Consider the following 21,853-nt stretch of genomic DNA (forward strand, 5'->3'; position numbering starts at 1 on the left):
CTTTCCTATAGCTCCTGCATAAATCCTGGGATTAACTATGATTGGACCAATTTGATATTACTGAACCAATCACTGTAGCCAGGGAATGAAGTTTGCCAGTTGACCAGACCTAGGTCACATGTTCGCATTGACCAATCACTGGACTAGAGAATGTTGGGGCCACGACTGTCATGCTGAAGTTACATATTCCACTCCTAATCTGGGGTGGACACCCTCCAAATCATGTAGCCTGAGAATAAAAAAAGCTTGTATTCCTGAGATGAGTAAGGGAAATTGGGATACTATTGCCATTAAAATAAATCAATAAAGGAATGGATGCAAGGCAACCAAATCAAATAATTATTAATATCCACAAAAACTGGGTAGTGGGCGGAAACATAGAATTTCTCCTAAGTAAAATAATGCCATTCAAAGCCATAGTTAGACAACCACCCCTGAGGTCTCTGGGCTGAATGTTTTATTCTAATAACTATCATAATCATATGAAGCATTTCATTTTATTTTACTTTGAGACGGAGTTTCATTTACTCTGCTGCCCAGGCTCGAGTGCAGTGATGCAATCTTGGCTCACTGCAACCACTGCCCGCCAGGTTCAAGTGATTCTCCTGCCTCAGCCTCCTGAGTAGCTGGGATTACAGGTGCACACCACCATGCCTGGCTAATTTTTATATTTTTTGTGGAGTCAGGGTTTCACCATGTTGCCAGGCTGGCCTCGAACTCCTGACCTCAAGTTATTCGCCCGCCTCGGCCTCCCAAAGTGCTGGGATTACAGGCATCAGCCACAGTGTCCAGCCTGCAGCATTTTCATAATAGGTGCAGTGATGTAGAATAGACTATTTTGTGATGTATTGTCTCATTTTATATATATTAGTGCTTTTTAAAAATTGTATTTTATTGTCGTAAGAGCACTCAACATGAGATCCGATCTCTTTGCAACTTTTTAAGTGTACAATGCAGTATCGTTACCTATAGGTAATCAACACATTATAGGTTATCATGTTGCACAGTAGATCTCCAGAACTTCATCTTGCTTAACTGAAACTGTATACTGCTGATTAGCAACACCCCCATTTCCCTCTCCCCAGACCTGGCAACCACCATTCATTCCACTCTTTGATTCTACGTGTTCGATTATTTGAGATTCTCCCTGTCAGTGGCATCAAGCAGTATTTGTTCTTCCGTGACCAGACCTGTTTCACTTAGCATAATATCTTCAAGGTTTATCTAAGGTTAATGTTGTTGCATATTGCAAAACTTCATTTTTTTAAGGTAGAATAATATTCCATTGCATGCATATACCACATTTTCTTTATCCATTCATCTACCAATAAATGTTTAGATTGTTTCCACATCTTGGCTATTGTGAGCAGTGTTGTAATGAACATGAGAATGCTAATATCTCTTTGAAGTCCTGATTTCAATGCTTGTGGATTTATGTCCAGAAGTAGGATTGCTGGATTATATAGTACTTCTACTTTTTTGTTTGTTTTTTTTTTTTTTTTTTTTTTTTTGAGACAGGGTCTCTGTCACCCAGGCTAGAGTGCAGTGGCACTATCTCAGGTCCCTGAAACCTCTGCCTCCCGGGCTCAAGCAATTCTCCTCTCTCAGCATCCTGAGTAGCTAGGATGACAGGTGCATGCCACCGGGCCCGACTAATTTTTTTTTTTTTTTGAGATGAAGTCTTGCTCTGTCACCCTGACCGGAGTGCAGTAGCACGACCTCGGCTCACTGCAACCTCTGTCTCCCAGGTTCAAGTCGTTCTCCTGCCTCAGCCTCCCAAGTAGTTGGAATTACAGGTGTCCGCCACCATGCCTGGCTAATATTTTTGTATTTTTAGTAGAGACGGGGTTTCAGCATGTTCGCCAGGCTGGTCTCAAACTCCTTACCTCAAGTGATCCACCTGCCTCGGCCTCCCAAAATGCTGGGATTACAGGCATGAGTGACCACACCTGGCCACCTGCTACTTTTTTAAAACACAAAGGATTTATTTAAAATAAAGCCTAAAAAAAGGTTTGTTGATTTTCGAGTTACAAGTAATGCTGATTCACATTTGAATGTTTATGTTATTGGTAAGGTTTCCAGTCAACAGTAGGCTATTAGTAAAGTTTTTGGGCAGACAAAAGGTATACACAATTTTTCAACTACATGGGGTGCCCATAATCACCACATTGTTCAAGGGCCAACTGTATTCATTGAGCATTGAGAATATACTTTGTCTGAACATTAGTAATTAAAAAAATAAACTGTTTTGGAATTTTAGACTCTACTTGCCATTATGTACAAATGAAGTAACAAAGTCGGCAAGGTTCCTTGCACTGCACTTGCTTATCTAACTATGTGCTTGCTTATACATTATAGGGGCTACTCTTGAAACAAACCAGGCATGGAGACCCGGCTGCGGAATCCTCCCCATCTAGAGATTACCTCAAGGCAGTTGATCTACAACCCAGCTATTGTCACCTCGAGATGGCACCAGCCCACACTCCATGTGGGCAATAACTCAAGATGGCCATCAGAACAAGACATACAGACCCTGCACCCTGCACCACTCCCACATGCTTCCCGTGCCAACTTCCCTTCTTGAACACATTCACTTGCCTAAAGTTTTGAGATGGTTTCTTTGAGGCTTGAGCCCAACCATCTCCTAGCTACTAGCCTTTGAATAAAATTTCTTTCTTTTCACAGCGTCTTGCTTCTTTAATTTTGGTTTTCCAGTGGCAAGCGGCTGGACCTGAGTTTGGTTACATTGGCAAGTAGAGTCTAAAAAATCCAAAAATGTTTATTTTTATTATTACTAATGTTCAGACAAAGTGTATTCTCAATGCTCAATGAATACAGTTGGCCCTTGAACAATGTGGTGATTATGGGCACCCCATGCAGTTTAAAATTTGTGTATACCTTTTGTCTCCCCTAAAACTTTACTAATAGCCTACTGTTGACTGGAAACCTTACCAATAACATAAATAGTTGATTATACACATTTTGTGTTATATGCAGTATGTACTATATTCTTACAATAAAGTAAACTAGTGAAAAGAAAAAGTTATTAAGAAAATCATACAGAAGAGAAAATACATTTACTACTCATTAAATGGAAGTGGATCATCATAAAGGTCTTCATCTTCATTGTCTTCATATTGAGGAGGCAGAGGAAGAGGAGGAAGAGAAAGATTTGATCGGTTTTGCTGTCTCAGGTGTGGCAGAGGAAAAGGAAAACTCACCTATATGTGGACCCTTGAAATTCAAACCAATGTTATTCAAGGATCAGTTGTACTTCTTAATTTACCCCGTCTTTTGTGATGAGTGACAGCTTTTTATTAGTTTGAGGAGTAAAGAGAATGTTACCAAAGTAATAATATAGGCCATGATAAAAACAAAATACAATAAAAACAAAAATTAAAAAAAAATTTAGATTTTATTTTAGAGATAAACTTTTAGAATGCAAAATATTTGTTTTAAAAAGCCTAAAAAAAGGCTTGATGATTTTTGAGTAACAAGGAATGTTGATTCACTTACGTACAAATGAAGTAACAAAGTTGATAAGATTATAGAAATTGAGTTAATTGTCACAAGGTAGGTGGTTAAAATAAGTCTTCTGTGACAAAAATAGTTTATACTCTTAGTGACTAATAATTTGCTATAGCACACATTTTAACAAATGTAATTTCCTATAACAAACATTCATAGTATCAGAGTTATAAATCAGCAATCATGGGCACTATTAAAACAAATCAATATTACAGGAAAGCTCTTTGCCATTCTTGGTAAAGATTCTTAGACAGAAACAACTTTATGCTGACAAGATACAGATAAGTCTCCATTTAATGTAAATTTTATGGCAGGTAAGTTGTATGTAAATGTTCACTAAGCTTTTTCTCAACTTTAACAAGATAATCATCTAGTTGAATACTTTGTCTTCTCAGAGTTCCTATTCAACAGTCCTCCCAGTTCTCCAATTCTTTTCAAGGGGTCCTTACTCAGCTGCCAATTAGGTTTTACAGCTTTTGGCTTCAGTTATATTTTCTATATTTTCTTTCCGTTTTTTTTTTTTTGACACAGTTTCACTCTGTCATTCAGGCTGGAGTGCAATGGCATGATCTTGGCTCACTGCAATCTCCACCTCTTGGGTTCAACCGATTCTCGTGCCTCAGCTTCCTGAGTAGCTGGGATTACAAGTGGTGTGCCACTATGTCAGGCTAATTTTTATTTATTTATTTATTTTTATTACTAGTAGAGATGGGGTTTCACCATGTTGGCCAGGCTGGTCTCGAACTTCCTGACCTCAAGTGATCCGCATGCTTTGGCCTCTCAAAGTGCTGGGATTACAGGAGTGAGCCACCGCACCCAGCCAAGTTATATTTGCTAGTCAAGGCTGAATTTTAAAAGATGAGGCACTCCTGAAGGAGAAATGTTATTAGTGGGCTGTGATTTCTCTGGTGGGCCCATGATTCAGCCATTCACCCACCACTGTGACCTGTGATTCTGGAATTTTACATCTCAGCCTGATGGGGAGTAGGGAAATAGCTTACCACACTCAGGTTAAATGCTTTAAGATCAAGGATTCTCATCGTTTTTTGGGGGGCTCCCCACATGAAATGCAGATGTATAATAAATGCATATGCATTGAAATTGATTCTCCTGCTCTCATCAAATCCAGGAGCAAAACCAAAGAGAACGTAATAGCAACTAAATAATGTAACAGGTTACGACCCAAGTCTACACCTTGGGCTTTACATTTTTCTTGTTAATACTATTGTTGTCTGAAGTGTTTCTGCCCACAGAGTGATGCTTTCTTCTGGGCTTCATGGTCAAAGCTCAGAGCCCATGATTTTATTTTAACCCCATAACCAACCTTGTATCAATCCTATCCTTATCTATTCCAAGTTGGTGAGCAAAAGGTTACTCACCAGTAGAAAATATTAAGTTCCAATATGCCAGTAAGATCAAACTCAGTTTAGGAGAGCAAATTCTGTTTTTAAAATTTATTATTATTATTATTATTGAGACAGAGTCTCTCTCTCTCGGCTTGCTGCAACCTCTGCTTCCTGGGTTTAAGCGATTCTTGTGCCTCACCTCCCAAATAGCTGGGACTAGAAGTGTGTACCACCATGCCCAGCTAATTTTTGTATTTTTAGTAGATATGGGTTTTCACCATGTTGGCCAGGCTGGTCTTGAACTCCTGGCCTTATGTGATCCACCCACCTTGGCCTCCTGAGGTGGATCATACTCTCTTTACTCTTCAACACTGAAGTGTTGGGACTACAGGTGTAAGCCACTGTGCCGGCAACATTTTATTATCATTTTTTATAGAGACGGGATATTCCTATGTTGCCCAGGCTGGTCTCCAACTCCTGCACTTAAGCGATCCTCCTATCTTGGCCTCCCAAAGTGCTGGGATTACAGGCATGAGCCACCACACCCTGCCCAGGTTCTAAAATAGCCACCACAGTACGATTTTAATAAGAGATACCATTTTATGAAATTTTACCAGAGCTGCAAGGAAAAATCCTCTGGCAAAGGGTCCTTCTACCATAGTTATCCTATTAAAGTTTGGATTTATTTTCTTGTAGAGGTTGCTACAATGAGGTGGGATAAGTCTTTCAAATGGAGCCATGTTGATATCTAGGAACAACCTCCTGCTTTCAGCATGGAACCTCAGAGAAAAGGTTACGGCATATGAACCCACGATGATGAAAGCACTCACCTGATATTTCATGCCAGGAATGATTTATGTTTCCCTTGAACTCTGCCCACTTTGCTCCCTGAGCCTCTTGTGAGTGTAAGGTGGTGATGAAGTTGTGGAAAGAACATGTGAACTCTAGATCTGACCCTGCTTGCCATCTTCAGGTATGTGATTGGTGTCTGGAGACACTTAGGATGTGAGTTTATGGGAGGGTGACATTTTCTTTCCTTGGGGGAGACTTTGTGTGTGCAAAGGTGTGTGTGTGTGTGTGTTTAGGAAGCCCTAGACACGGGCAAAACAGCTGGCTGCTAATAATATAATATTATTTAAAGATTGTCACTAAAAGTTTTCCCTCATCTGAACCATCTAAATATTTCCCCTTCTGGCTCTATCAATATTCATGGTGCCTACAATTCTGCCAGTTATTCATGTTTTTAATTATGTTAGGGGCTGACAGAGGCCTTGGTCAACATGCAAACATTTGAAGGTAGTTAATATATTAAATAATTAGCTGCAGCAACTTGACTTTCTCAGCTTATGTGACTTGCCACAAAAATTAACCAGATCATCCAAGAGTGGAAAACTGGCATAGTAAGTTTTGCTGAGATGGTGGTGGGCAGTGGTTGAGGAGGAATCAGGAAAGTTGTCGAGTCTGGGAGGACCCAGGTGTCGCAGTATGCTTCACTGGGTATCTCAAAGGGTAACCGGGACAACTAAGCCTCCTTAAAAGGTTTTGGCCATGCCATAGTCACCAGAACAGTGTGGTACTGTTATAAAAATAGGCACATAGACCAATGGAACAGAATAGAGAATCCAGAAATAAACCCAAATGCTTACAGCCAACTGATCTTTGACAAAGCAAACAAAAACATAAAATGGGGAAAGGACACCCTTTTCAACAAACGGTGCTGGGATAATTGGCTAGCCACATGTCGGAAGAATGAAACGGAATCTTCATCTCTCACCTTATACAAAAATCAGCTCAGGATGGATTAAGGACTTAAACCTAAGACCTGAAACTATAACATTTCTAGAAGGTAACATTGGAAAAACCCTTCTGGAAATTGGCTTAGGCAAGGATTTCATGACCAAAAACCCAAAAGCAATTGTAATAAAAACAAAGATAAATAACTGGGACCTAATTAAACTAAAGAACTTTTGCACAGCAAAATGAACAGTCAGCAGAGTAAACAGACAACCCACAGAGTGGGAGAAAAATCTTCACAATCTATACATTTGACAAAGGACTAATATCCAGAGTCTACAATGAACTCAAACACATCAATAAGAAATAAACAAACAATCCCATCCAAAAGTGGGCTAAGGACATGAATAGACAATTCTCAAGAGAAGATACACAAATGGCCAACAAACATGAAAAAATGCTCAACATCACTAGTGATCAGGGAAATGCAAATCAAAACCACAGAGCGATACCACCTTACTCCTGCAAGAATGGCCATAATCAAAGAAAAAACAGTAGCTGTTGGCGTGGACGCGGTGATCAGGGAACACTTCTACACTGCTGGTGGGAATGTAAACTAGTACAGCTGCTATGGAAAACAGCATGGAGATTCCTTGAAGAACTAAAAGTAGAACTACCATTTGATCCAGCAATTGCACTACTGAGTGTCTACCCAGAGGAAAAGAAGTCATTACCTGAAAAAGATAATGGTGGCTGGGCATGGTGGCTCACGCCTGTAATTCTTGCACTTTGGGAAGCTGAGGTGGGTGGATCACCTGGGGTCAGGAGTTCGAGATCAGCCTGGCCAACATGGCAAACCCTGTCTCTACCAAAAATACAAAAATTAGCCTGGTGTGGGGGCGGACGCCTGATTTTCCAGCTACTTGGGAGGCTGAGGCAGAAGAATCACTTGAACCTGGGAGCCGGAGGCTGCAGTGAGCCAAGATCGTGCCACTGTACTCCAGCCTGGGCTACAGAGAGAGACTCCATCTAAAACAAACAAACAAACAAACAAACAAACAAAAAAACAAAAAAAGAAAAAGAAAAAGATACTTGCACACATGTTTATAGCAGCACAATTCACAATTGCAAAATTGTGGAACCAACCCAAATGCCCATCAATCAACAAGTGGATAAATAAATTGTGATATATATATATATATACACATATATGATGCAATACCACTCAGCCATAAAAAGGGATGAATTAAAAGCATTTGTAATGACCCGGATGAGATTGGAGATATTATTCTAAGTGAAGTAAGTCAGGAATTGAAAACCAAACATCGTATGTTCTCACTGATATGTGGGAGCTAAGCTATGAGAACGCAAAGGCATAAGAATGATATAATGGGCTTAGGGGACTTGGGGGGAAGAGTGGGAGAGGGTGAGGGATAAAAGACAACATATACGGTGCAGTGTACACTGCTCAGGTGATGGGTGCACCAGGATCTCAGAAATCACTGCTAAAGAACTTACTCATGTAACCAAATACCACCTGTACACCAATAACTTATGGAAAAATAAAATAATAAAAAAAAATAAGGGTTTTGGCCATGGAAAGTAGGAGAAAAAGGAAAGTGCATCTCCAAAATGTTAACAAAAGGCTAAAGATCAACTTTGTTTATGTCATGCATTTTCCGAAATCTCGCTCCATCTCTCTTTTGCTTAATTGCACTTGGGGTGTTGGGTGTATATTTTGGGTGCAAAAGAGTCTAGGCATGTCTGTATTTAACTGAGTTTTTTTGTGTGTCTACATTTTTTTGAAAGACAGGGTCTCCAGGCTAGAGTGCAGTGGAGTGATCATAGCTCACTGCAGCCTCAAATTCCTGGGATTAAGTGATGGATCCTCTTGCCTCAGTCCGTGAGTAGCTGAGACTACAGCAGTGCCACTGCTCCCAGCTAATTTTATGTTTTCTTTTTGTAGAGACGGGGTCTTGCTTGTTGACCAGGCTGGCCCCAAGCTCCTGGCCTCAGGCAATCCTCCTGCCTCCGTCTCCCAAAGTGCTGGAATTACAGGTGTGAGCCACCACGCTGGCCTAATTTATATATAAAACAGTCTCCTAGTCAGTATGCCTGGGTATGTACATGGTATAAAACATGAAAGGGAGTATGTGATATGTGCACATTTATGTTCCCAGAAAAAAAGGAAATTTGCTAAGCATTTATTATATCGTGTCCTTGTATATAGGCTGTCCTGAGAAACGAGACCTTGGGTTCACTATTAAAAAATGTGATGCTGAAAACGATGTTTCAACGTTAAGTAATTCATCTTGAGTAAATGAAAGAAAACAGAAAGCCAAGTGGCTGTATGATAGGGCAAGACAGTGAAACTGTAAATAAAGGATTAAGTTAGCCAGAAAACCAGGTGAGTTAGCTAAGTAGAGGGGTAACTACTTCCATAATGTACTGAGCTACTAGGATAATAGAGCAATTTACCTAAACAGAGCAGCACCGATTTGTCAAGGCATTGATTTTTTTTGTTTAATTTTCTCCCTCTAAGGCCAGCAACTCCACTTCCATACGGCAGGTGGCAGCATTGCTGGCCTCAATCCCCGCTCAGCCATGGCGGGCTGCGTTCTGTGATGAATCTGTCAGGGCAGAAATGCTTGTTTGCATTGCAGGAGACCGTAACCTTTTAGAATTTCATTAAGAAGAGAAAGGCCACTCTGATTACTATTAGAATCATTTTACACTTCTGATATGTCTCTAGAGCAGGCAAACACAGTAGCAGTGTTAAAGTGCCTGGGTGGCTATTTCAAAAACAGATGTAAGAATTTGTTCAATTCTTGCCCACAGTGAAAATAAATCTACGGCTTTTAATCTTGCCGAGATTACAGTCTGGGAATGTGCATTGTGTTGACTATAACCACACTCTCAGTTTTCAGCTGGATTTTATTTATTTATTTTTGAGATGGAGTCTTGCTCTGTTAGCTAGGCTGTGCAGTGGAGCCATCTTGGCTCACTGCAACCTCCGCCTCCCAGGTTCAAGCGATTCTCCTGCCTCAGCCTCCCGAGTAGCTGGGATTACAGGCATGTGCCACCATGCCCAGCTAATTTTTGTATTTTTAGTGGAGACGGGGTTCCTCATGTTGGCCAGGCTGGTCTCGAACTCCTGACCTCAGGTGATCTGCCCGCCTCGGCCTCCCAAAGTGCTGGGATTACTGCCATGAGCCACCATGCCCATCTTGGATATTATTTTATATATTTTATTTTCTTGATTCTATCTGTTGAATAATACCTTATTATGCAGTAATAATTGGCAAGGTTCTACCATGAGTTTTGTGCAGAACATATAAATTCTTAGATATGGGCTCCTTGATAGTAGCCATTGTGTTTTAATTATAGTGGGGTCCCCTTACTGATAGAATACACGTAAAAAAAACAATATTTAAAATTCATTCAGTACTTACTTAATGCCTGCCACTGTTCCAAATTCTTTATGTGAACTAATGTATTTAATTTTCATCACAGGCCGGCCGCTTGGCTCATGCCTGGAATCCTAGCACTTTGGGAGGCCGAGGTAGGCAGGAGGATCACTTGAGGTTGGGATTTCGAGACCAGCCCAGCCAACATGGTGAAACCCTGTCTCTACTAAAAATACAAAAAAATTAGCTGGGTGTGGTGGCTGGCACCTGTAATCCCAGCTACTCGGGAGGCTGAGGCAGGAGAATTGCTTGAACCCAGGAGGGGGAGGCTGCAATGAGCCAAGAATGCACCATTGCACTCCAATCTGAGGGACAAGAGTGAAACTCCGCTTCAAAAAAAAAAAAAAAAAAAAAATATCATCACAATGCTCTGAGGAATGTACTATTGCTATCCCCATTTTATAGATGAATATATTGAGGCATAGAGAGATTAAGCAGCCTCTAGAAAAATTTCAGGCTATGATAATCTTTGTTTTTATATAATTTACTTTTTGGTTCCTGATTTTTTTTGTGGGGGAGGGGTTGTAGCCCTCAACATGCCAAATGTGTGAGTTTCTGAAAAGTTGATGCAAAACAACATTTCACAAAATTTAGAAACTCATATTTTGTCATTATGCAAATAGTGCATGATCCCATTTATATATCTAGAATTGCCAAATTCATAGAAACAGAAAGTAGAATGGTGGTTGCTAGGGGAACGGTGGTTGCTAGGGGATACAGGCAGGGGGAAATTGAGAGTGGTTTAATGGGTATAAGGTTTCAGTTCTGCTGGATGTAAAGGTTCTGGAGATCCGTTGCATATCAATGTGAATATACTTAACACTACTGAACTGTACACTTTAAAAATGGTTGGTTGGGTGAGGTGGCTCACACCTGTAATCCCAGCACTTTGGGAGGCCGAGGTGGGTGGATTACCTGAGGTCAGGAATTTGAGACCAGCCTGACCACCATGGTAAAACCCCGTTTCTACTAAAACTACAAAAATTTGCCAGGCGTGGAGGCAGGTGCCTGTAATCCCAGCTACTTGGGAGGTTGAGGCAGAATTGCTTGAACCCGGGAGGCGGAGCTTGCAATGAACCAAGATCATAGCATTGCACTCCAGCTTGGGCAACAAGAGGAGGCTCCATCTCAAAAAAAAAAAAAAAAAAAAAAAAAGTGGTTACAATGATAAATTTATGTTATGGAATTTCTAACCACTATTAAAAATTGAAAAAAGGAATTTGTCAAAGAGAAACAAACCAACAAATCCTATTCTGTCATTAAGGAATGAATTCAGTTTGTAGTTAATTAAAATTGTATTTGAGCCTCTTAGCACATTAAAATAATATTTGTTGAAACAAGAAGCAAAGTAGTATGTCTGCTTGCTTTTTTATTGTTCCTAAGAGTGAACTCTGAAAAACATAGACATCCATTTGAAATTCCAAAACCTACTGCTAAGGAGAGTTACTGATAAGCAAACAGTTTTTAAATAGAGGAGAAATGTATCAATACAGGCAAAATATGCTAATTTGTTAAAAATTTGTAAGATTTTGTCATAAACATGGTATGGTAGGAAGAGTCCTAGATTTTGAAATACAAGACTTAGGTTTAAAGAATTACCTTGCCGTGTGACCTCATGCAAGTCACTCCATATGTCTGAACCATAGTTTCCTCATTTTAAATGAAGATAATTTCTGTGTGTCTCTTAGAATTCTTTAATGGATTGAATGAGTTAATGGCAAGAGAGCATTTAGGAATGTTAATGACTATAATTATAAATTATGATCAATATTATTAATGCTTTATATTTGTATGGCAAATTATATAGAAAGTCTATGCTTTATGTCAGAGTAGACTCTTTGAACTTGAGAAATCCTAGTAGGCAAGTAGCAGTTCTTGGTTAGCTTTTGTATGTGTCATGTAGAATCACAAACAAGAAATTAATGGGCAAACATTTTGGTGGTGCTGACAGTGATAGTTGAGCTATCATTCCTGAACAGCAAAGGGCAGTTTTTACTTAGGAAATAGGGATATTCTATAGTTTGATTCTCTCAAATAAGTTGACCCAAATTGATTTCTTATTTGGCTCTTATTATAGGCCTGAACTTTTAGGAAAGTAGAGTTTCTTTCTTTGTTCTTTTCTTATTGTTTTGCTTATCTCACCATTCAGAGATCTAAGATCTAGAGCTACTGCTGTTAACAATATGGGACACCATTCCTGTTCTTTTTATACATTTTTTCATAGCTGAGCTCACATTGTACATGTTATTTATATATATATATATATATATATTTAGAGATGGAATCTTGCTATGTCACCCAGGCTGGAGTGCAGTGGTTATTTACAGGTGTGATCATGGTGCACTGCAACCTCAAGTTCCTGGCTTCAAGCAATCCTCCTGCTCCAGCCTCCCAAGTACCTGGGACTACGTGTGTGCATCATCTTGCCTGACTTGTACATGTAATTTAGCATCCTACTTTTTTTTTTTTTTTGAGATGGAGTCTCACTCTGATGCCCAGGCTGGAGTGCAATGGTGTGATTTCAGCTCACTGCAACCTCCGTCTCCCAGGCTCAAGCGATCCTCTCACCTCAGCCTCCCAAGTAGCTGGGATTATCAGGCACACGCCACCTCGCCAAGGTAACTTTTTGTATTTTTGGTAGAGATGGGGTTTTGTCATGTTGGCCAGGTCGGTCTGGAACTCCTGACCTCAGGTGATCTGCCCACCTTGGCCTCTCAAAGTGCTAGGATTATAGGCGTGAGCCACCGTGCCCAGCCAGCATCCTACTTCTTACACTAAAAACATATCATAGCCATTGCTTATGTCTTTAACTGTAAAATCATATTAATAGCTATAGAATGTTGTATTATTTGGATTTATACTAATTGATTTACCTGATGGCCCATTGTTGGACTTTTACTATTATTCATTTTATTCATATACCTATTTTTTGAGGCTGAATCTTGCTCTTTCATCTGAGTTGAATGCAGTGGTGTGATCTTGGCTCACTGCAACCTCCGCCTCCCATTTCAAGCAATTCTCCTGCCTTAGGCTCCCGAGTAGCTGGGACTACAGGTGCGCACCACCACGCTGCGCTAGTTTTTGTATTTTTAGTAGAGTCAGGGTTTCACCATGTTGGCCAGGCTGGTCTGGAATTCCTGACCTCAAGTAATCTGCCTGCCTTGGCCTCCCAAAGTTCTGGGATTACAGGCATGAGCCACCATGCTCAGCCGACTTAATTTTATTCAATTTTTGACATTAATACTAAGATTTTATTCCCTCCACTGTGGAACTGCTAATCTAGACCCAATTTTATTTCTTTGTTAGGAGAAAGAGCCAGACTTTCTGGATTTCAGAACTGTGGTTCCTATGAGAATTTTTAGTCAACACAAAAATGCCAAGGAAGATGTAGAGGTCTCTCTGAGACTCAACAGGGTCTTCATGGGTTCTCTGAAATATCTGTAACCATGTCAGTCCCCCAAGTTTCTTTTGTGAAGATGGGAGCATCATGTGGTGTTACCATTTCCTCTGTTTAAAACCATCACCGGGCTGTCATTTCAGCAACATCTTAACAAATGAAAATCCTCCTCTGAGTCAATAGTAATTATAGGAATTTATCACAATTGCCAATCAAGGTGTTCTGAAGAGACTCATCTTTCTTGTTAAATTAGCTTTCACTGCACGCAAACAGTGAGTTATCTTTAGGAAATCAATTGCAGGGAAATTACAGCTTTCAGGGAGTGATATAACCTTGCCAACCGTCTTGTTATACATAATTCCCCTACCAAGAAATTCAGCTGGGCTCACATGACTTATTTTTTGGGATCGTATTTCAATGCAATAGATGTGGAAAAGGCAACTTCCGAAGGCACAGGAAGGAGACAGAGGCAAGGACCTTGGAAATGTCTCAAGACACTTGCAGCCAATTAAACCATCACCCCAGAAGAGGTCAGTAGGCTGAGGTTTGTCATTTCAAAAGACTTTGATCCAAGGGATTTGGAGATAGATGTCACGGGTGGTAGATGTCACTGCTAGTCTTTACATACCCACACTAGAAGAAACTTTAGTTGGAGGATACTTTGGGTAATTATTGAGTTTTTAAAGAAGCAGTAACATAGGAGTTTTCTGAGAAGACTTGTTGATATGGTGTGAGCAGGGATCATTTTCTGCAGCAGTTGGGGAAAGTCTCTTTTAGCATTTAATCTCTGCTGTAGGTTCCCACATCAAATGTATGGCTCATTGATGCTATAATAAGATGGTAATTAATATGCAATTAACCCAGAATTACTAGGGAATTACCATGTGGTTTTTAAATGAACTTGATTTAGCAATTTTTATGTTTATTGGCCATGCCCAGTGCATGTTTTCCTCCTGAAGCATTTGTGAATACACTAGATGATGCCAGCTATTGTGAAAACCAGACAGAATCCTGACTCTCACTTTAGCATGACTCACCTGAGCATGGGATGTATGTAAAGTTGATATGTTTCAGGAGGTCATTAGTGGAACTGGCAGAAGTATCACTTTTAAGTGTCAAGTACTGTGTTAAACACCTCTTCTGTAAGTTACCTCATTTGATCCTCATCTCAACCTTATAGGGTTGAGCTATTATTGTTCCCATTTTACAGATCATGAGACTGAAGTACTTGTGAAATTTCCTTATCACAATCTCTTGGGTATTGCCTCTCTTGAGAACATCAGGGACAACTTCTCTGTACAGAAGGTTGGTCTATATTCGGTAGGTTGATAAATGCAGAATCTGGGGAGGGGCAGATTGCAAGCATTGCACTGTATTCCTATTTTTGCATCAAATACTTTGTGTGGCTTTGGGTTAAGTCACTGTCTTAGTCTGTTTGGGATGCTATAATGAAATAAATAACATATACTAGGTGGCTTATAAATGATAGAAACTTATTTCTCATAGTTCTTGATGCTGGGAAGCCAGAAATCAGGGTGACAACATGGTCAGATTGTTTTCTTTCCCTTCCCTTCCCTCCCCTTCCCTTCCCTTCCCTCCCCTTCCCTTCCCTTCCCTTCCCTTCCCTTCCCTTCCCTTCCCTTCCCCTCCCCTCCCTTCCCCACCCTTCCCCTCCCCTCCCCTCCCCTCCCTTTTTTCTTTTCTTTTCTGACAGAGTCTTGCTCTCCTTTCCCCTCCCCTCCCCTCCCCTCCCCTCCCCTCCCCTCCCTTTTCTCTTTTCTTTTCTGACAGAGTCTTGCTTACCAGGCTGGAGTGCAGTGGCACGATCCTCTGCCTCCCAGGGTCAAGCAATTCTCCTGCCTCAGCCACCCGAGTAGCTGGGACTACAGGCGCCCACCACCATGCCTGGCTAAGTTTTGTCTTTTTAGTAGAGACCAGGTTTCACCATGTTGGCCAGGCTGGTCTTGAACTCCTGACCTCAGGTGATCCGCTGGCCTTGGCCTCCCAAAGTGCTGGGATTATAGACGTGAGCCACTACACCTGGCCTTAACATAGTCAAGTTCTGGTGAGGGCCTCTACCAGGCTGAACACTGCCTGCTGACTTCTCATTGTGTCTTCATATGGTGGAAGGGGAGAACTCTAGTCTCTTCAGCCCCTTATGAAAGCAATTATTCTATCCATGAGGTCTCCACCTTCATGATCTGATTACTTCCCAAAGGCTCCACTTCCTAATACCATCTATTTAAGGAACAGGTTTCAACATATGAATTTTGGTGGGGGGCATGAACTTTCCAAACCATAGCAGTAATCACTTACCATTTCTAGCCTCAGTTGCTTGATATTCCTTTTGAGAGGTAAAATTGCATAAGATGAAGGTTATGATCCTTTCTAGAAACCAGACTTACAATTCTGCAGAGTTAATCATTTTAGGCACATCCTGGAATTCTCTATTATATGGTTTTAGGACTCTGAAGCATAGTTCCAAAATTCTGAATTCAGACAGACAGCCTGGGGAGGGCCCACGATGACACTGTTATCAAAGGGTCACTAAAGCTAGAGGAAGGTGCTAGGCATGGAGCACTGAGAGAGAGTGGCCGATGAAGTAGCATCTGAATGGGATGGCCGGGGAGAGGGAAGTGGCGGGGGAGGGGGTGGCATTTGTCAAGGATCGAAAACAGTGGAAAGGACCATTTATTGTGGGAACTAAAAGGAAAACTTGGTCTGAAAGCTAGATGGGGCCTAGGTAGTCTTTCAGCACCTAAAAAACTTATTTTTTTAAACAAATTAACTAATTATTATTTTCTTAGAGACAGGGTCTTGCTCTGTCATCCAGGTTGGAGTGCAATGGTGGGATCATAGCTCACTGCAGTCTCAACTCCTGAGCTCAAGTGATCCTCCTGTCTCATCCTCCTGAGTAGTTGGGACTATAGGCATGCATCACCATATCACCATGCTTGGCTAATTTTTAAATTATTTTTTTGAGACATGGTCTTGTTGTGTTGCCCAGGTTGGTCTTGAACTCCTGACCTCAAGCCATCCTCCCACTTCATCCTCCTAAAGTGCTGGGATTACAGGTGTGAGACACCTCGCCCGGTCATAGAGAACCTTTTAAAAGAAAATAACATAAAATGCTCGGCTTCCCTACTTGGGTATTGGATGCACAGTTTACAGGCAGGTTTCTGTGCTATTCAGATGCAAGATACACAGGCACCTACAGGATGGCTTTCTCAGTTTGCTCAGGTTGGGCCATTGCTAGTGGATACTGTGTTTTGTGTGAATTAGAAAAGGGTACCCCACAGGGCAGGCAGTGTACCCCTTAGCAGTGCAGCCTGGGGAGCAGATCATACCATAGTGAAAAAGGCACTCTTTCCTTCAGGCAGCTGTCCCTGGGCCAGGAACATGACAGGTCTCATGTGCCTTGTGCTGGAGGTCAGTCCCCACTGCTTCTAGCCAGGAACCCTTGTGTACAGACAGGCAGCACAACCACACACAGTCCTTCTGACATGGGAGTGAGGCAGGGAGGCTGGGTACAGGTCTGGGTCTTTGGTGGGGGCTCCCCCCTCAAGCCTGTGCCTCTGGACCTAAATGAGAACAGGAACTCTTGTTTTCACACCCAAATGTTGCATTTTCTAAGATCACTGTGGCCCCCACCACCGGAACCCCCATGCTATGACCATATAAACATGAGCCCTTATTGGGCACAGACACAGGTGGGTGAATATTAGAACTAGCAGACAAGTGATGACAGAACAACGGGGCAGAGAAAGAGAGAAGAAAAAGGACGTCTGGACATTGAGGGGGGTTCAGCAGGGGCAGTCAAAGAACAGTCCAGCTGCTGGGCAGCGCCACTCCAGGGGAAGATCACCTTCCCATTCCATCCCCACTTCCAGCTCCCCATCCATCTTGCTGAGAGCCACCTCCACCACTCAGCAAAACCTTGCATTCATGCTTTGAGCCAATTCTTCTGGTACACTGGGAGAGAGCTCGGGATACAGAAAGCTGTCACATTGGCCCTCTGCCCTTGCGATAAGGCAGAGAGTCTATTGAGCTGATTAACACAAGCCTTCTGCAGCTGGCAAAACTGAAAGAGCACACTGTAACATGTGCCCAGTTGGGCTTCGGGAGTTGCAGACACCCACCCTTAGATGCTGTCGTGGGACTGGAGCCCCAAAGCACCCCCCAGGGCCCCTGCAACTGCCTGTCTGCATGCTCCCATTAGAGGCTTGAGCAGCGGGGCAAGTGAAGGAGCAACCCACATCCCTGTTGCACATCCTGCGAGGGGGATAAGGGAACTCTCCCGTTTCACTTCCACTTTGGGAATGGGGGCCCTAATGCTGGCAGAATCAAAGCTTTGGCTGAAGAGAGTAGCTATGTAGTTACAGGGTTAAGTTTTCTCTCTCTGTGAGAGTGGCCTTCCATCTGCAGAGTGAAATTGAGATGTCCCTCTGATTCTCTTTCTCCTGTTTATAGGTTGTGGCTTCTGATGTATGAGAGGGGTGCTAATACATATGGGTTCTACATGTTGATAGACTGGAGAGACAGCACGAGGGTATAAAATCAACCTGCCATTCCTAGTTTCTCTCCTTGATCTTGTTATGAGTTTAGCAGTTGAAATGGTTTATGGCTCACTCCCATCTAGAGAGGCAGTTGGAGAGCCCTACTCTGAGAAATAATGCCTCGCACTAATTCACAGCATTGGAAGAAATCAAAATGAACGTTGCAAGCTTTCAGAGTCAGCACCTTGTCTTTCAGAATGGGAAGGGCAAGGGCCTTGGAAGCTGCAGCCTTTGAATCAGAGCCCAAGGCCAAACACGATGTGATGGCTTTTCCTGTGCCCTCAGTGTCCCCAGGAGCCCAGAGTCATAAATCTATAGAAGGCGGCAGCTCTTTACCCTGAAGGGGCCTTGGAGCATCCTCCAGTTGTTCTGTGCAAACTTCTGTCATTGCTAGAAGCAAATGCTACCCTCTAGGCCCCCAGGGTTTAAAGGTATTGGGCCTCGGATCACCTTGGAAGTCAGTAGTGACAGAGATTGTGGGCAAGTATTCAGCAAGAAACTAGCTGATAAACATTTAAAAAGGGAATAGAATGCTTATTCTCATGTCCTCATATGTTATTGCAAAAATAATAAAACAATATCAAATGAAATTAAAAGAAAAATGTGATCCCTTTGTTTCACTTTTGCATATTGACTTTCAGTTCTTGTTTTTGTATCTGTATATTTACACAGTTATAAATCAGAGTTGTGATTTATAATATATTAGGGGAAGGAAGCAGAATGCTCAATGCCTTCCTATATTTCTTCTCCACATTTTCCTGCTTCTCAATTTTAGTGGCTACATGACACTCCTACACGAAAATAAGAATATACTTTCAAAATCTTGCTGTTTAACTCCTGTTCCTTATCTGCTCTTTCCTAACTTCATTCAGGCTGGGACAGGGAGGGAGTGAAGCATATCCTGTTTAGAGTTTAGAGAATATCCTGGGCTGAACAATATGGATACAATGTCTAAAGGTCTTTCCTGCCATCATTTTACTTTATATCACTTGTCAGTGAGTCCTCCTATCATTTATAAATCATTTTCAGGCATGTTATCTCATCACCACAACTGTATGGTATATCTTTTCCCACTTTTATAGATGAGGAAAAAAGAGCCACATATCAGTAAGTGGCAGCTCCAGAACTTAAAGTCAGACTTCTGACTCATCATCTAGTGCATTTCTATTCACCCTTCAGAGCCCAGTTCGAAAGTCATGACTTCTAAGTAACTTTTACTATCGGTTCCCTCCTGATATGGTTTGGAACTGTGTCCCCACCAAATCTCATTTGGAATTGTAATCCCCAATGTTGGAGGTGAGGCCTGGTGGGAAGTGATTGGATTATGGGGGTGGATTTGTCCTGAATGGCTTAGCACCTCCCTCTTGGTACTGACCTCGTGATAATGAGTGAGTACTCTTGAGATCTGGTTGTTTAAAAGTGTCTGGCACTTCCCCGATCTCTGTCTTCCTCCTGGCTCTGGCTGTGTGTGGGCTCCCCCTTTGCCTTCTGCCATGATTATAGGTTTCCTGAGGCCTTCTCAGAAGCCAAGCAGATGCCAGCACCATGCTTCCTATACAGGCTGCAGAACTATGAGCCAATTAAACCTCCTTTCCCAGACTGAGGTATTTCTATCAGTGTGAGAATCCCATCCTCATTGAATATAAATTGTTCTTGGTTGTTGTTTTTAAAGTTGTGGTAAAATACACATAACAAAATTTACTATCTTAACCACTTTTAAATGTACAGTTCAGTGACATTAGGTATATTCATATTGCTGTGAAACCATAACCACCATTCATTTCCAGAGCTTCTTCATCATCCCAAAGAGAAACTCTGTACCCACAAACAATGGCTTCCCATTCCTCTCTCCCTACAGTCCCTGGATAACTCCATTCTACTTTCTGTCTCTACAAATTTGCCTAATCTAGGTACCTCATCTAAGTGGAATCATACAAGATTTGTCCTTTTGTATCTGGCTTATTTCAAGTTTTATTCATTTTGTAGCATGCATCAGAGTGTCTTTCCTTTTTAAGGCTGAATACTTTTCTAGTGTGTGTACATATATATTTTGTTTATCCATTCATCTGTTGAGGGACACTTGGGTTGTTTCCATCTTTTGACAACTGTGAATAATGCTGCTATGAGTATTGGTGACATGGGAAAAGTTCCCTTGTCCCCCTCACAGGGCAAGCCACAGGGGTGTAGCTTGCTTCTTCAGTGCTCCACTGCTCAAACCTCTAGGGGAGCGTATAGACAGGCAGGCTGTGGGGCTCCAACCTCACGGCAGCGTCTGGGGTGAATGTTCACAGCTGCAGCCCCAGTAGGCGTGTGCTACAGGGTGCTCTTTTAGTTTAGCTATCCGTAGGTAGCTTGTGTTAGTCAGCTCAGTTAGACTTCTGCCTTATCACAAGGATAGAGGGCTTTCTGTATCCTGGGGTTCTTGCCTTGATGTACCGGAAGAATCCGATCACATGTGGGCTTGGAGAATGAGTGCAAGGTTTTATTGAGTAGAAGTAGCTCTTAGCAGATGGGGGAGCCAGAATGGAGGAGCTGGGCCACTTGGTGTCTCTGACTCTCCTCTGACTGCCCCAGCCAAACTCTGCCTCATTCTGCTGGTCAGTGGCCTGCTGGCATGCTCCCCTTGATGTCCTTTAGATGTCCAGCCACTTGTGTCTTCTTCTGCCGATGTGTTCCTCTCAATGTCCAGCTGCTTGTGTATCTGCCTGCTAGAGTCTTGGGGGTTTTTATAGGCACAGGATGGGGGTGTGGCAGGCCAGGGTGGTCTTGGGAAATGCAACATTTGGGCACAAAGGCAGGAGAGTCTGTCCTCACCTAGGTCAATAGGCACAGTTCTGGGGGTGGAGCCCTAGCCAGGGACCACACTCTTCCCTTCCCAGGACTTCCCTGCCCACCTCCTGTATCATTGGTATACAAGCGATAGTGACAGGAGTCAAAGAAATTCTAGGCAGGCAGGGGTGGGTCCCTGGCAAAACCCCACCTTCAAATAGAAAATCCTGAAACCCATGGCCCAAGGTGAGAACTTCCATCCCTGTGTGCCCACTCTCTCTTGATTGTTTTTTTCTGAATAATGTCTTTTTACCAATTAAATATTGCCTTTTCCAAAACTACCTATGGCCTGCCCTGCCCCCATCATGTGCCTATAAAGACCCCAGACTCAACTGGCAGAGAGAAGCAGCAGCTTGGACATCAGGAAGAAGTGGTTGGATATTGGGAAGAGGCGACTTCAAGACAGTGGCTGGATAAGGCAACTTGACTTTGGGAGAGAGAGGCAGAGAGGTGGCTTGACTTTCCTTCTTGTCCCCTCTCCAGCTCCCCTCTCCATTGACAGCCACTTCCATCACTCAATAAAATTCTCCACTTTCACCATCCTTCAGTTTATCCATGTGATCTCATTCCTCTTGGGCACTGGACAAGAATTCGGGATGTACCACATGCAGGTACCCCAAAAGGCTGTCACACTGGCCCTCTGTCCTCACTAGTGGAGGGCAGCTGCCCCATGTGATGAGGCAAACAGCCCACCTAGTTGATAATACACTGCTGTCTGCAGATGGCAGAGCTAAGAGAGCATTATAACATGCCCTCTGGGGCCTTGGGGTCACAGACACCCCATCTGGATGCTGCCACAGGGCTCACACAGATTTCGCTCCTGCTGATGCCAAAGCGGCCCATTCCTGTGGATGTTCACTCACATGCTCCCTCCTGCAAAGGGTTGAATGGGGTGGGCTGAGTAAACAAGGCACCCCTGTAGCGAGTCCCACTAAGGGGTCAAGAAAATATCTGGCATCACAAGTATTTGTTTAAATCTCTGCTTTCAATTCTTTT

The sequence above is a fragment of the Rhinopithecus roxellana genome, chromosome 9 (genome assembly GCF_007565055.1).
Source record: "Rhinopithecus roxellana isolate Shanxi Qingling chromosome 9, ASM756505v1, whole genome shotgun sequence".
In the NCBI taxonomy this organism is placed as follows: Eukaryota; Metazoa; Chordata; class Mammalia; order Primates; family Cercopithecidae; genus Rhinopithecus; species Rhinopithecus roxellana.